The 14,840-nt window shown below is 41.2% G+C and overlaps 1 long non-coding RNA gene across 2 annotated transcripts in view; it reads left to right on the plus strand.

Annotated features, from left to right (window-relative positions):
• LOC114005229 (uncharacterized) overlaps positions 1-14,840 on the plus strand; it is a 40,049-nt gene that overhangs the window by 1,202 nt on the left and 24,007 nt on the right. For both annotated transcript variants that reach the window (XR_003547105.1, XR_003547104.1), the window contains exons 2-3: positions 3,361-3,443; positions 3,700-3,781. This is a non-coding gene — a long non-coding RNA (uncharacterized LOC114005229). The remainder of the gene's footprint in view (positions 1-3,360; positions 3,444-3,699; positions 3,782-14,840) is intronic.

A 14,840-nucleotide genomic window follows, 5' to 3' on the forward strand; every position in this document is an offset into this window, starting at 1 on the left:
TGGCTATGTCGCTGGACTCCCACGTAGTCGACCGCGGTTCACGTTCCCGGACCCAGTGGCTTAAAACTCACACCGGGCGCATGTGCGTGCGTGCCCAAGATCCCGAGAGGAGAATGGAGGAGAAGGGATTGCAGCGTGACCATCCCCCCTAGGGGGTGACTTCTCGCTTTCTGTCTCTATGTCTCTCTGTCTTTCTGGCAAGCACATGCGCCCTATAGCGAAAAAAACCTCTCCAAAAAATATATATATATTTGCTATGGTGATTGCATGTTCTATCAAGTCAAGTACAAGTTACTGAGTTTTACTAAAGTTTTAGGTAGAAAAATTTGGAGTCTTTTCCGTTCAGAAAGTTCTAATTGGAAATTTCATTTTCTACAAAGTCCTACTGTTATTTGAGAAACATTCAGAAAGACTTTTTATCCTTGGTGGCTATTCCTACGGCTAGGACTGTTCTAGATCGAGTCCTGTGCCAGTGGTTCTCAACCAGGGCTGATTTTGCCATCCCAGGGGGCGTTTGACAACATTCTTGGTTGTCAATACTAGAGGGAGAGGATGCTACTAGAATCCCTAGAGTGGGTGGAGACCTGCAATGTAGATAAACATACTAGGAATCATAAGACAGTCTCCAAGACAATGTCCATATTACCAAAGCTGAGGATCCCTGCCCTACACCATGGTTATCAGATACTGGGAGCCCAGCAGGGGGCTAAGGTATCAGAACAGGTGTAAAGTGCTAGGAGTTTCTCTAGAGTGAGGACAGGTAGCCCCATAATAACACCTTTTTGCTGCTTATCTGTGGGTCCCCAGGCAGTATGACAGGTCCCATCTGTTGAAGTATGCTTATTTAACTCTCATGACTGTGCTACTGAGACAGGCAGTGTCTCATAGGTCAAGTGAGCTGTGGTTCAGAAGCCTCAAGAGTAACTGCAATTAGGAAGGAGTGGAGACTAATCTGAATTAAGTCAGCCCATCTGAACATGTGCTTTAGTCAGCAGAACCAAGAGCTATAACTGTTTAGATGAAGTGCAGGTCTCCTAAGCCTGTTTCTTCCCATGGAGTGGCCACCCCTGTAGATTAGACCCCCTAACCTGTCTCTCTAGTTTTGACCGCTTTCATCCTCCAGTTTTTTCTCCACACCAAAGTCATCTTTTCCCGAAATTGAAAACTTTCTCATTTCCTTTTCTTACCCACAAGTTAAGTCCACCATCTTAATCATGGCCTAGAAAGTTGGGAGTTGAATTCAATACATTCTGTTAAGGATGTTCAATAAATTCATGTCTGAGTAAGATGAGAATCGCAAAATAACTACAAGATTTTACTCATGGTCACTAATAGAACTGTATCTTTTTTTTTTTTTTTTTTTTGCCATAAGGTGTTTTTTTTCACCAGAGAGAGACAAAGCCAGTGAGAGAAGGCAAGAAATCACCCTGGAAGGGGAAGTGGCAGAGATGGCCACCTTTGTTCAATCCCTTCTCCTCCTGGAATTTTTTTTTTTTTTTTTTTTGCCATAAGGTGTTTGCATTCACCAGAGGGAGACAAAGCCAGTGAGAGAAGGCGAGAAATCACCCTGGAAGGGGAAGTGGCAGAGATGGCCACCTTTGTTCAATCCCTTCTCCTCCTGGAATTTTGTGCATACATATGCATGTTCCTGGTGTGCTTTTTAAGCCACTGGGTTCCAGGATTAGAACTTTAGTTGACCATGTGGAAGTCCAGTGCCCTAACTACTATGCCTCCTGTTGGCCCCTAGAACTGTATTTTGAGGATAGGATCAGTGAAGTTTCTTTCTATAAATGAAGGTGCTCAGGGGGCTGTATTTTGCTTATATAGAATGGGATCCTTGACCATTGGTTAAAATCACATATATACGTTTTAGTTGTGAAACCAGCAGAAAGTGTATTGAAATGAGTATAAGAGGAAGGTTTATATGTTGTCTTACTTCAAATCTACAAATGATCAGTTTATTGGAGACAGGGACTCCGGTTTATATCTTTTTTCATATCCAACAATCATGGTGACTATGCAATAGGCTTTGGTAGTTCTTGCTTAAATAAATTGCAGTTTCTGATGAAATAAATCAGTTTTGAAAGTGTGTTCTGTCCACCTCCTGGTGGAAAGAAAAGGAATATATTATTCAGTATTTTGTTTTAAAGCACAAGGGCTCTTTCTTGCCATCTAGTGGCAACAAAGGAAAATGGAGTTGAATATGTTAGTTTTGAAAGCCTACTGGCTTTATACATGTTGATCATTCAGAGAAAATTAGGGTATATATTACATATACAATTTATGGATGGCTAAACATACTAGTTTTTATATTAAGATGGGCTTTATATTAAGATGGATTTATTGGTGTGAATTTTTGACATGGTATTTTTGACATATGTTGGCGTTATTGGGACATACATTTATCGTAAGTCTAGTAGCATCTATAAAATAAAATGTTACTGAAAATGTGTTCTTAACTTAAGCTCTGTGAATACAAAGCACACAAAAGGTATTGCTCAAAAAAATGCATTCTCTTATGTCCTTTGCTCAATTTACCTGTGTAGTCTGTCCCTTGGACATCAAATTTAAAAAGAGAGAGAAATCTTTGTATTCATTGGGTAACTCTGTGGCATGGGACAGATGAACCCTGAAGTATAAGTGGTATAACAAAATTAAGATTTATTTTTTTCTCATATAAGACTCCAGTGATGGCAGTTGTGGCAGCTTTCCTTGCAACAATCCAGAGACCCAGACTACTTCCTGTCTTTAGGATGGTTTTCCTAGAATTGAACTTCAAATAAAGTGGCAGGCCAGCAAGGCTTAGTATAGATATCTTTCTGCTGAAAACCTTGACCTGTCATCCTTTTTCCTCAGTTCTTTACTCTCTCTGTTTTGATCATTCAGGCCAAGCCAGCTGGTCTTCAAAGCCACCTTGTTCACTAGTTCTGCTGGGATTTGTATTTCCTTTTCTCTGCCGGGCACATGTGCCCTTCCCTTGATTTTTGAGATGGTTCATTCTCAGGGTCATTTCTAGAACACTTGTACAACTTTCAGAGAGGCCACCTAGAATGCATCATCTAAGATCACATTTCAACTGCTCTCTGTTTCGCCCTCACTCCATTTGAGATTAAGCCCTTATTACCTGGGATAGTCATTGTGTGTAATGAATGAATGTCTCACCTACACACTAGAACAGTAACAGCTGGACACCATCCTTGGAAAAGTTGAGAATGTCATCTCTGAAGTCACTTCTGTGGTCTGTGGTCAGGAGAGGGAGGCAAGTTGAGTCCATGGTTTACTTTTCTTTCTAACACTTTCTACTTACCAGCCACTATTTTATTAAAGTATTTGTGAATTTGTTTTTCTCTCTTTTCCTAGTATAGAGCACGGACACCAGGAAGAGAGGAACCATGGTTTATTCACTGCCAACTCTCCAACACTAGAATGGTGCCCTGATCCTGGTAGGACAGTCAGAATGCCTTTCCTAGATGGATGAGTGTGAATGAACAGTGAATGAATGTAGAGAAAAAAACTCAAGAAAGAATGGGCTTCATATGGGTCTTAGAAGATCAGCAGAATTTTTCTTGGTAGATAGGGGTAGGGGAGGTATTGTAAGTAGGAACACAGGCAGTTGAATGACACGGTCCCGTAAACTTCAAGCACTGTGGCTTAGTAAGGAAGCAGTATTCTTAAGTTGTAATTCCATACCCTTTTCAGTTTTTCTACAGCTTTTGTACTTTTCTGGGGAAGATTATACAGTGTATGTGTGTAGTATTACTCAGGAACACATGCTTCTCAGGTAAGTTGTATTTCCTGAAAAGATACCTGCTGACAGTGTGTGTGCTAAGGAAAGTATGCTAAGGAAAACAGAGATTTTAACAGTTACCTAAATAGTGCATATTAGAAATTTAAGGCACTGTGGAATATATTGGTAGATAAAATTCAACATGTTATGTATTATGAGGTATCAGAGTTATTCTTCTCTTATTAATGAAAGAAGAAGATATCAACTCACAGAATAAAATGGTAAAATTCTTCTAGTCTGTCTATATTTTCAGTAGTGAAATGCACAATTAATGACTATCAGATCCTTGTCACTCAAAGTATGGTCTCCAGAGCAGGATTGGTCCTGGAACGGTTCCTGCAGGTCTGCAAGGGGGTAAGAAAATAGAGTGAAAGGACAAAGTTTGAACTTTATAAATATTCGACAACTTAATTTTATATCTATTGAATGTAATTTTAAAAACTAGGCTCGGGGACGAGCAGTTAGCATAATGGCTATATTGCTGGACTCCCACGTAGTCAACTGCAGTTCGAGTCCTGGACCTGGTGGTTTAAACTCACACCGAGTGCATGTGCATGCATGCCCAAGATCCCGAGAGGAGAATGGAGGAGAAGGGATTGCGGCGTGGCCATCCCCCCTGGGGGGGTGATTTCTCGCTTTCTGTCTCTCTGTCTCTCTCTGTCTGGCGAGTGCACGCACCCTATAGCAAAAACCTCTCAAATAAAAAGAAAAAACTAGGCTTGTACTTAATGCACTTCCTAGTTTTTCTGTTTTTAGTAAGGTACTTTATCTTCATCACATTTTACAAAAGTAAGAGTCTTTGATGGATAAGAAACGAAAAAGAAAACTTACCATTTGTTCCTGGGATAACAGAGTGTTGATATATGGATTATGAAGGCTGTTTATATTTTCAAAGTCTCTCATCAGTACCAAAGCCAAGAGTGGCTCTCATTTCTTTGTCTGATACTCAGTGTCTGGAGGATTATTCCAGCATGTTTGAGGTAGCTGGTTGGTGAGTCTGATTCATATCTGTTCTCAAGAGAGTGGCTATGAAGTCAATAAGAACACAGGTAAATAGAGGATTGTGAAAATTATTCTTATTTCTTTTCATTTTTTAAAAAAGTTTTGCCATAGGGCATGTGTGCTCACCATAGAGAGACACAGAATGTTGCCAGTTACCTTAGGGGAAAAAAATGCAGACTATTGACTTCTCCTGTGGATCCCACATCTCTTACATGTGCCTACGTTTTCTCACCCCCACTGCCATCACTTTGACTTCTACCCAAGCCTTCATTTTCCTGAGTTGGAAATATTAAGATTGGCCTGTTCTCCTCAAAGGCCAAAGTATAACAAGCAAGTGTAGACATATGTGGAAAAGCAGATTTGGATTCAGTAGAAGAAATGACAACTAGAGTACTCAAGAAATAAATGGAATGCTGTTATGATGAATGAATAGAAATTAGGTTGTAGCATCAGGCAGTCTGGGTTTATAAAGAGGTTCTAAACACTTATTTGTTGTGCACTTTGGAGAAATTACTTAAACTCTCATGCCTTGGTTTCTTGAAATGCAAAATAAAGTCAATAACAAGATGTACCCCATTAAGCTACTTGGAGAATTAAATGAGTTAACAAATGCAGAATGCATACAAATTCATAAAACACAAATACTCTACACCTGGGGATGTTATCAATCTCATTGTTATGAAAGAAGTCATGTGGTTACTCATTAGGGTAGAGATTGCTAACAAGTCAATAAAATATTCTGTCCTCCTCTTTCTGAATAATGGATTAGTCCATATTTCCTAGATTACCTGTAATTAGGTGTGCCCAGTGATTGATTTATAGTCAACAGAATATATAAGAAGTGTGTGCCATTGCTAGTGTAAAAAAGACGATTTTTTTTGTAGTTTTTAGCCAACTTTAGAAATTTGGTAAAGGTTAGTGAGGGGAGGTTTGGGTTGTTAAAAAGGAAATACCTTGGTGCAGCTAGTGATATGATGTTTAAAGTGACTGGATCCCACATGGCCGATAGCATGGTTCAATTCTCAGACTCAGTGTCTTGAGAAACATTCCAGGTGCCTGTACGTGTTTACCCATAACCCTCAGAAGAAAGTGAAAGAGAAAGAATTGCAACAAGGCCATCACCCCGAGGGGCGTTTTTTGCTTTTTTTCTCTCTCTGTTCAGTGAGTGCATGTGCCCTACGAAACTTTTTTTGAAAAGGGCTGTATGTTTTTATGTTGCAGTAAATATACAATATGAGGAGACTTCAAAAAGTTCATGGAAAATAAAAATAAAGACCAAGTTATTTTCATGCAGACCAATTGAAATCCATGTAAATTTTTTTCATAACATGTATTTTCCATGAAGTGTTTGAAGATGCCTCACTATAGCCATTAGTTAAACTGCTAATTCTCCCGCACAAAGCAGTGTGCCTGACACAGGGTCTGGGGAGGGATACATCAGGGAAATGCTCTTCCTTCCTAGTTCACACATTAGGGTGTGGTTTAAGGATGGTGTCTCCAAGCTCTGTGTTCTCTTAGTGACCTGTAAACTGATAGAGTATTTACTTTCAGTTCTTCCTCCTGTCTGAAACATGGGCCCTGCTTTTAAGGAAAATGTACAAGGCCTAGAAGTCAATTTTAGTAGGATTGGGAAGTCAATTATTGAAGGATTGGGTAATCAGTTATAGTAGGACTGAGAAGTCGACTATCGTAGAATTGAGAAGTCAACAGAGCACTGTGAGACCATCGATCTAAGAAGGCACAGAAGCCATCTGTTCCAGGTTTAGGGCAGAAATTTCAAAGGGATTCCAATGTGCTGCTGCTGAGCTTGTGCACAGCCAGGCCTTGTCAATGCTACGCACCAAGCAGCCCCTGTCACTTAGTTACAGTGTGAGATACAAGAAGTCTGGGAGCATGGGAGGGGTGGCACTGGGAACCAGGAGACCTGGGAGCTGACAGGGCCCACGGTGTTGGGTGCCTCCACTCAAGAACACATGCTGTCCAGTACCTACCCAGCTCAGGTTGGAGTGCAGTCCCCTACTTTGCTCTTGGCCAATCAAGTGCATGGCCACCCTGGCACCTTAGCCTTTGGGGAGGCAAAGCAGCAGTGTCCCTCCCTTAGTGGCAGCAAGGGAAAGTCCTTGTTCACAGGTGAACCAGCGTCCGGGGTAGGGCAGGTATGTGGATGGATGCCCTGTGGCCTTTATGAGTCCTGGAGACCCAGGCTCCAAGGAGAGTAGCCATGGATCCTTCAGAATTACCACTGTAGGGAGCAGGTGGAGAGATGGCCAGGAACATCACAACCAGCATGCCAGCCTCAGGTACCTCCTACCCAGTGCTTGGCAATCCCCTTAAAAGGCAGCCTCGACTCCCCCTTTGCTGGATGTTTTAACCGGAAAGTCACACCAATTTGGCTTTAATCAATTTGGAGCTTTTCTTTTTACAAGAAAAATACGGAAAAGGCATTTATTTGGTGCTTTGAAGTGCTGGCCACACAGAGTGGGCAATTCCAGCCAGGCTCTTGTGCCTCCTGCCTATAGGCCCTGCCCCTGGGCCCAGGATTTACCTGGGCGACTGAACCTCTTCAATGACTGAACTCTAGCCCCCACCCCATGCTGTAACCCTCTTCCCAGGACCCTGCTCCTCTGTGCTCTCTCTCAGGGATAGTGAGTGTGTCCCCCTACTCCTATCAGAGTTCCTGCTGCCCCCTTTCTTCTCCCAGTTTTCATCCTGCAGTGAGGATGTCAGCGCCAGGATGGTGAATGTCATATTGTCCTCTTATCACAAGCAGGGTACCTCCCAAAATGTCCTCAGCCTGGGGCACCTCTCCCTGGAATCCCAGACAGCAGGACAGCTCCTTAGTGAGTTGTCTACCTGGTGAGTGTTCCCTTTGAATTCTTCCCCTCTGTTTCTTGGTTCTCATTGCTTTTTAAAGGAATATTAAGTGCCTTATGCTTAAGGTTTCCCTTTAGCTCTCTAAGCTTGTCAGGGAGCAAACAACACTACCTTGGTCTCAAAAGTGTCTGGTCTGCTTGCCTCATCACATGGAGACTGAACACATGGAGGGAAGTTGGGTTGGAGGAGGATTCCCAAGCCTTGCCCCGGAAAATGACCTTTGTCTCAGGGGCTGTTACTGCTGCCCTGACACACTTGGTCAGAGGCCAGACCAGGAAACATACCAGAAACACTTTCAGATGTCAGAGACAAACCTCACTTCATTTTCTTTTTTTTTTTTTTTCCTTGTTTTTTTTTTTTTTTTTTTTTTTTAATTTGCTAAGGGTGCATGCGCTTGCTGCTGAGAGAGTGAGCAAAAGCACCCACTCTGGGGGATGGTCATTTCACAGCCTCTTCTTCATATTTCCTTTTAGGATTTTGGGCACACATACACATGTGCCTGGTGTGTTTTCCAGGCCTCCCAGTTCAGGACTCAAACTGGGCCATTGGCTATGTAGGACCCAGCCACCTTAACTGACATGCCACTGACCGGACCTTTCTTTTTTTTTTTTTTCCCCCTTTTCCCTAACTGCAAGAGCACACATGTTTACCAGAGAGCGAGGCAGATGGAAAAAGCACCCCTCAGTGGGACATGGAGACTGCACTGTGGGTTCTACATTTTCAAGTGTCTTGTCTACAGAACAGGTATACTAAGAAAAGAAGTCTTTGGCAACTTATGAGGAGATGAGCTAGTTTGAACAGAGCTACTGGAGGGCCTTTATACTGGCCACACAGTGTGTGTGGCTCCTTTCCAAAGAAAGAAAGAAAAAACTTGCCTTCTCACGAAATTTGGTGTACTCTTTTGCACTTCCTGTGTACAACTACTCTTTTTCTCCAAGTGTCACCATGTTTCATAACTAACAGAATTTTAAAATGAAGGGTCATTTAAGACCTTATTTTAGGATCAGAGGTAGAATTTTTCTTGGAAGAAGGGTGAGGAGATTTCCCTCAACATGCCATTGAAAAATGTTCCCAGCCAAAAGAAAGTTAGCATTTGTTCCCAGTAACAAAAGTATCTTCTTAAACTTTTAGTGGTTGTTTTGCACAACCTCAGATGATGGAACAAGATGAGGGGCTTATAGAACTCCAGTTGGTGGGTCTTGACATTTTGCCACACATGCTCCTTATTCCACACTTTCTTAGATGATGTACCTCAGAGCAAATCTGATCAAGGTGGGAGAAGTTGTGTGGCAGTGGCCACAGGTCCAGCCATGATGGTGAGTGATCAGGACAGGCCATCCCAGCCCCACTGATCAGAATCTAGGCACCTGCATTTGAACCAGCTTTGTGGGATACTAGGCCACTAAGTGAGAAGTGTGACTTGGGTGGTGGTTGTGTGGTCCATGGGCTGTGTCTCCTGCTTGCTCTGGTGTCTCTGGGTGAGTGTTCATGGTCATCCCTGCCTTGCTCCCTACTGGCTGTTGCCTCCCTTCCAATGGAGCTGTTCCACCTGTTGGAGCTTTCAGTCCAGACAGTGCTTGGTCTAGAAAAACCCTAGGGGAATGCTGGGAGTTGGATGAGGCCTTGCCTATCCAGTGGAAATCTCAAGAGCTGAAGGATTTGGGGCATTTAACTAGTTATGCAGAAAGGTCTCTGGTTGTTTCTGGGAATTACAGAGATGTGTTGTTCCTGAACTTTTTCTGTTCAGTACTTACCAAAGAGCCAGCCTCTGCAGTCTTGGAGGTGCAGGGTCCTTTATCATCACTGTGTTAGAAATGATAAGGGATTTCAGGGTCCTGGGACCAAGGGAGCCAGTTCTAGACTGGGCAAGCCTCGTGGGCATGTGCTCCTTTCCTCTGCTCCAGGCATCTGTTGGGGTCAGGCAGAGTCATGCTCCATGCTGATGACCCAGACACAGATGTCTAAGTGGGATGATTCTCACAAGCTGCCTCCTTCTTAGCTCAACCTCTATATCCCTCTGGTGAGTGAGTGCATGCACCCTATAGTAAACACCTCTCTAAATAAATTAAAATAAAGGATTTTCAAGGAGAGATCTAAAGTGAGCTTGAAAATGCATGTTGTCATGGCATCTATTATAAAGTCCACAGCATTTAAAGAGCTGCCCAAGAAGCAGTGTCTAAATTGCTTTTAGATTTTTCCTAGTTTGTGTGAGAAAGTAGGGGACAGTAACCAGCAGATGGCTTCATCAAGCTCCAGTCTCCTTCCTCCAGTTCTCTAGCCTCACAGAATCCCAGGCACTTGCTTGTCATGTTTTCTGGACAAGTGGGTGAGAGAGTTTAGTTATGGTTAGCATATGACCTCCATTTCCCTGCTGTATCACAGAGGTTGTGACAGGTTTTAGAATTAAATTACTGTGGATCTCTGCCTCTTCTTTCCTTTATGGGTTCAGCTTCATGGCTGTGTATCCCCCTAGCCAGGGCCTCCCCTTCCAGACCCCAGTGCTAGTCAGGACAGAATCCTAGCAAGCATCTCCATCTCTGCCTCTGATACCCTTTCTGGGTTCAGCTTCACAGTTCTGATGCCCTCCCAGCCAAGGCTGCCCCTACTTCCAGACGCCAGTACTACTCAGGTAGGCAATTCTCTATGTCTCTCTTTTGTTCTTTTCTCTCCATTCTAACATTTTTTCTCTTTGGAAAAAACAGCTTTTCTGCCCCCTTGTACCTTTATCTTGCTTATTTCTCTTCTTTCCTCACCTAGAACAGAATCCTTGCAGGCTTGTCCATCTTCACCTCTGCTGCCCTTTAGCACACTGAACAGTTTACCATGTTTAACTCAATTTCCTTTTTTGGGGAGGGAGGGGAGAGGTTTTTGCTATAGTGTACGTGCGCTCGCCAGACAGACAGAGAGAGACAGAGAGACAGGAAGTGAGAAATTACCCCCTTCTCCTCCTTTCTCCTCTCGGGATCTTGGGCACGCATGTACACATGCCTGGAGTGAGTTTAAGCCACCAGGTCCGGGACTTGAATCGCGGTCTGCTACATGGAAGTTCAGCGACATAGCCATTACACTAACTGCTGGTCCCCCTTAACTCAATTTTATTTTCTGTGATATGATTTCTGCTTTTTTATACTCGTTGTTTCAGCTCTTTCCTTTATCTTTTGCTTTTTCTTCCTACTTATGTTTTCTACTTTCTTTTCCTTTTACCTTCCATTCTTATTTTACTGCTCAACTTTTACATACTACCTAGAAGTCTAGGTGTACAGTAGTTAAACATTTGAATATTGTGAGCTTTAGAGAACCCTTTGCCTCTCACTGTATTGGTTGTAAAAAGAGTGAAACTCCCCTTCATAAATAAGATTTCAAAATTTCTCCTGTGATAACCACCATGGAGTACATAGTAGAAGGGATAGAATAGCACTGACTTATTTAACAGCAAAAGGAAACACATGAGCTGACAGTTACAGAATCCTTCTCCAATGTATTAGCCAAAAGTGAATACTTTACCAAATGGCTAAAAATTGAAGAATACCCTCAAGGATGAGAGACTCAAGTAATAAATCTCCAGCAAGGAGACACTGTAACTCATCTCCAAGTGAGGAGACACTGTAACTCATCTCCAAGTATGGAAAAATTAGAAGATATCACCAAAATGTCATATAAAGAATTTAGAATTAATGGTAACAAAACTCCCCAAGATGCAAGAGAAAAGAGACATTGAGCTCCAAGAGATGAGGAAGTCCTTCTATGATGTTATGGAAGAATTGGACACTGTAAAAAAGAATCAAATGGAACTGTTAGATATGATGGCTGCAATCTAGTAAATCAAAACCTCCCTTGAAAGTATTAAAAGCAAGTTAGACCATGCAGAAGATTGACTCTCAGAAGACAACACTTCTGACTTAGAAAAAAATTGTCAATAATACTGAGAAAACAGCCAAGAAAACTGAGGGCAATATAGGAGAAATAGCAGCTACCAGGAAACACCCAATAATTGGTATTCCAGAAGGTGAAGAAACTAATAAGGGCATTGATAATCTATTCCATGAAATCCTGGAAGAAAATTTTGGAAGTCTAGAAAGACACTCAAACATTCAGACCCAAGAAATAAAAAGAACACCAAATATAATCAATCCAAGAAGATTCTCTCTACAGCACATCACAGATAGATAGGCTAATACTACCAAGACAAGGTACTAAGATTAGCAAGAGAGAAGAGTCAAGTCACTTACAAAGACTATCCCATCAGACTAACACTGGACCTCTCATTGGATACAATGCAAACAAGGAAATAATGGGGAAATATATTCAAAGCATGAAATGAAAAACAATTTCAACCAAGAATAATATACCTGACAAGATTATCCTTCATACGAAAGAAAAAAAAAAGATAAAAACATTCTCGCATAAACAAAACCTAAAAGAATTTACTATCTCTAGACCAAATCTTCAAGAAATTCTGAAAGGAGTACTATAGCTAGAAAACTGAAGAAAGACAGACAGCAATAAGAGAACAAAAACAACCAAGAATATGGCCAACTTAATGGTAGGGACATGTCTGGAAATATCAGTAATAAGGTTGAATGTTAATGGATTAAATTCTCTGATAGAGATACATAAACTGAATGGGTTAAAAATCATAAACCTTCCATCTGCTGCCTACAAGAATCCCATCTTATGGGTAAAGACATACACAGATTAAAAGCGAAGGCTTGGGGGCCAGCAGTTAGCATAATGGCTATGTTGCTGGACTCCCATGTATTCAACCTTGGTTCGTGTCCCGGACCCGGTGGCTTAAAAAACTCATGCCAGGCACGTCTGCATATGTGCTCAAGATCCCAAGAGGAGAATGGAGGAAAAAGGATTGTGGCGTGGCCATCCCCCCTGGGGAGTGATTTCTTGCTTTCTGTCTCTCTGTCTCTCTCTGTCTGTCTGGTGAGTGCACGCGCCCTATAGCAAAAACCTCTCCAAACAAAAGGTGAAGGCCTCCAAAAAAGGTATTCTGTGCAAATGAAAGCAAAAAAAGTGGGAGTTTCTATACTGATTTCAGACAAAATATGCTTTAAGACAAAACTGTAGGAAGAGACAAAGAAGGACATTATATAGTAGTGAAAGGACTCATTCATCAAGAAGATATAATGCTTATAAATACCTGTGCACACAACTCAGGAGCACCCAAATAAGAAAAAAAGAAAAAAGAAAAAAAAAGACTGCTAGATCTAAACAGGAAGATAGACTGAAACTCACTAATTGTTGAAGATCTCAACAACCCCTTTTCTCCTTTAGAAAGATCAAAGAGAAAAAATAAGTAAAGAGATTCAGAACCCATGATATCATAAATCAGATGAACTTGACAGATATCTATAGAACTTTTCACCCCAAAACCCAAAAATATACATTTTTCTCAATCCTACGTGGTACCTTCTCGAAGGTCGACCACATGATAGGGCACAAAACCAGTCTTTACAGATTCAAAGGCATAGAAACTATATCCAGCATCTTCTCCAACCATGAAGGAATTAAACTTGATATTAATCTCAGGAAAAAACCCTCAGTAATACACAAATACATGGAAACTAAATAATCTACTTCTGGATGACTTTAAGACTACCAAAGAGATTCAGACTGAAATAAATGATGGAAACAAATGATGATGAGAACATGAGATTCCATTATCTATGAGACACTGCAAAAGCAGTCATAAGAGGGAAGTTCATAGCAATTAGTATGCAGAAGATGGGAAGGTGACAAAAGGACAACCTAACAGCATGCCTCAGGGAATTAGAAATACAACAACAACAAAAAATCCATAAAATGCCAGGAAGAAAGAAATAATAAAGATTCTAAAAGAAATAAATGAAATAGAAAATAAATGAACTAAACAGAAAATAAATGAAAGCAAAACTGGTTTTTTGAAAAGATAACATTGACACACCATTACCAAGACTTACTAAGAAAAATAGAAAAAGGAACCAGATCAATCAAATTCACAATGAATCACACAACATGACAACAGACATAATAGAAATACAAAACATTTTTAGAGGATAATATGAGCAAATACACACAACAAAGAAAACCTGGATGAGACAGACAAAATTCTGGACACATGTAATCTACCAACATTGACTCAGGAGGGCATAGAAAGCCTGACTAGACCTGTAACAAGCAATGATATTGAATCAGTAATAAATGACAACCATCAAAGAGAAGTCCAGGTCCTGACGGCGTCACTACTGAATTTAACAAAACTTTTAAAGAAGTAACCCCCATTCTACTCAAACTATTTCTAGAGATCCAAAAGGAAAGCACCGTCCAAATTCATTCGATGAATGCTTTCATCATGCTCATTTCCAAAATTGATAAGGATATGACAGAAAAGGAAAACTACAGACTTATATCTCTGACAAATACAGATGCACAAATTCTTAACAAGATACTTGCTAACTGTATTCAACAGCATATAAAAAAGATTATTTATCACAACCAGGTAGACTTTATTCAAGGGGTGCAAGAGTGTTTCAACATACTCAAAACCTTAAATGTAATACATCATATTAACACAAAGAAAGCTAAAAACCATATGATCATTTCAATCAGTGCAGAAAAAGCATTTGACAAAATACATTCCTTCATGATTAAGACTCTCAGTAAAATTGGCATGGGAGGCTCATTTCCCAGTATAATAAAAGCCATCTATGAAAAACCTATAGCTAACATTATACTGAATGGGAAAAAGCTGGAAGATTTTCCACTAAAAACTGGTACAACATAAGACTGCCCACTCTCTCCACTTGTCCCGACCCAGGAGGACAGTCGAACAGGTTTCCTGAGGGAAGGAGTGAGAGATGGGATGAATGATGCAGTGTTACAACATGGAGACGATGCAGTGTTACAACTCTTCAGGGTCGTCCATTTATTGTGGGCAGCACAGAGATGACACAGTATTACAACTCTTCAGGGTCGTCCAGAGATGACACAGTGTCACAGCTCTTCAGGGTCTTCAGGGTCATCTGGAGATGATGCGGTGTTACAACTCTTCAGGGTCTTCAGGGTCATCCAGAGATTGTGGGCCAGGGGTCATGGTTATATACATGGTGGGGGACAGTGATTGGTTAAATGAAGGTTTGTAAAAGGTGGGTTATGATTGGTTGCTTTTGTGGACCAATCATGAGGTGCC

Source organism: Tupaia chinensis, unplaced genomic scaffold (genome assembly GCF_000334495.1).
Source record: "Tupaia chinensis unplaced genomic scaffold, TupChi_1.0 Scaffold143579_1, whole genome shotgun sequence".
NCBI lineage: Eukaryota > Metazoa > Chordata > Mammalia > Scandentia > Tupaiidae > Tupaia > Tupaia belangeri.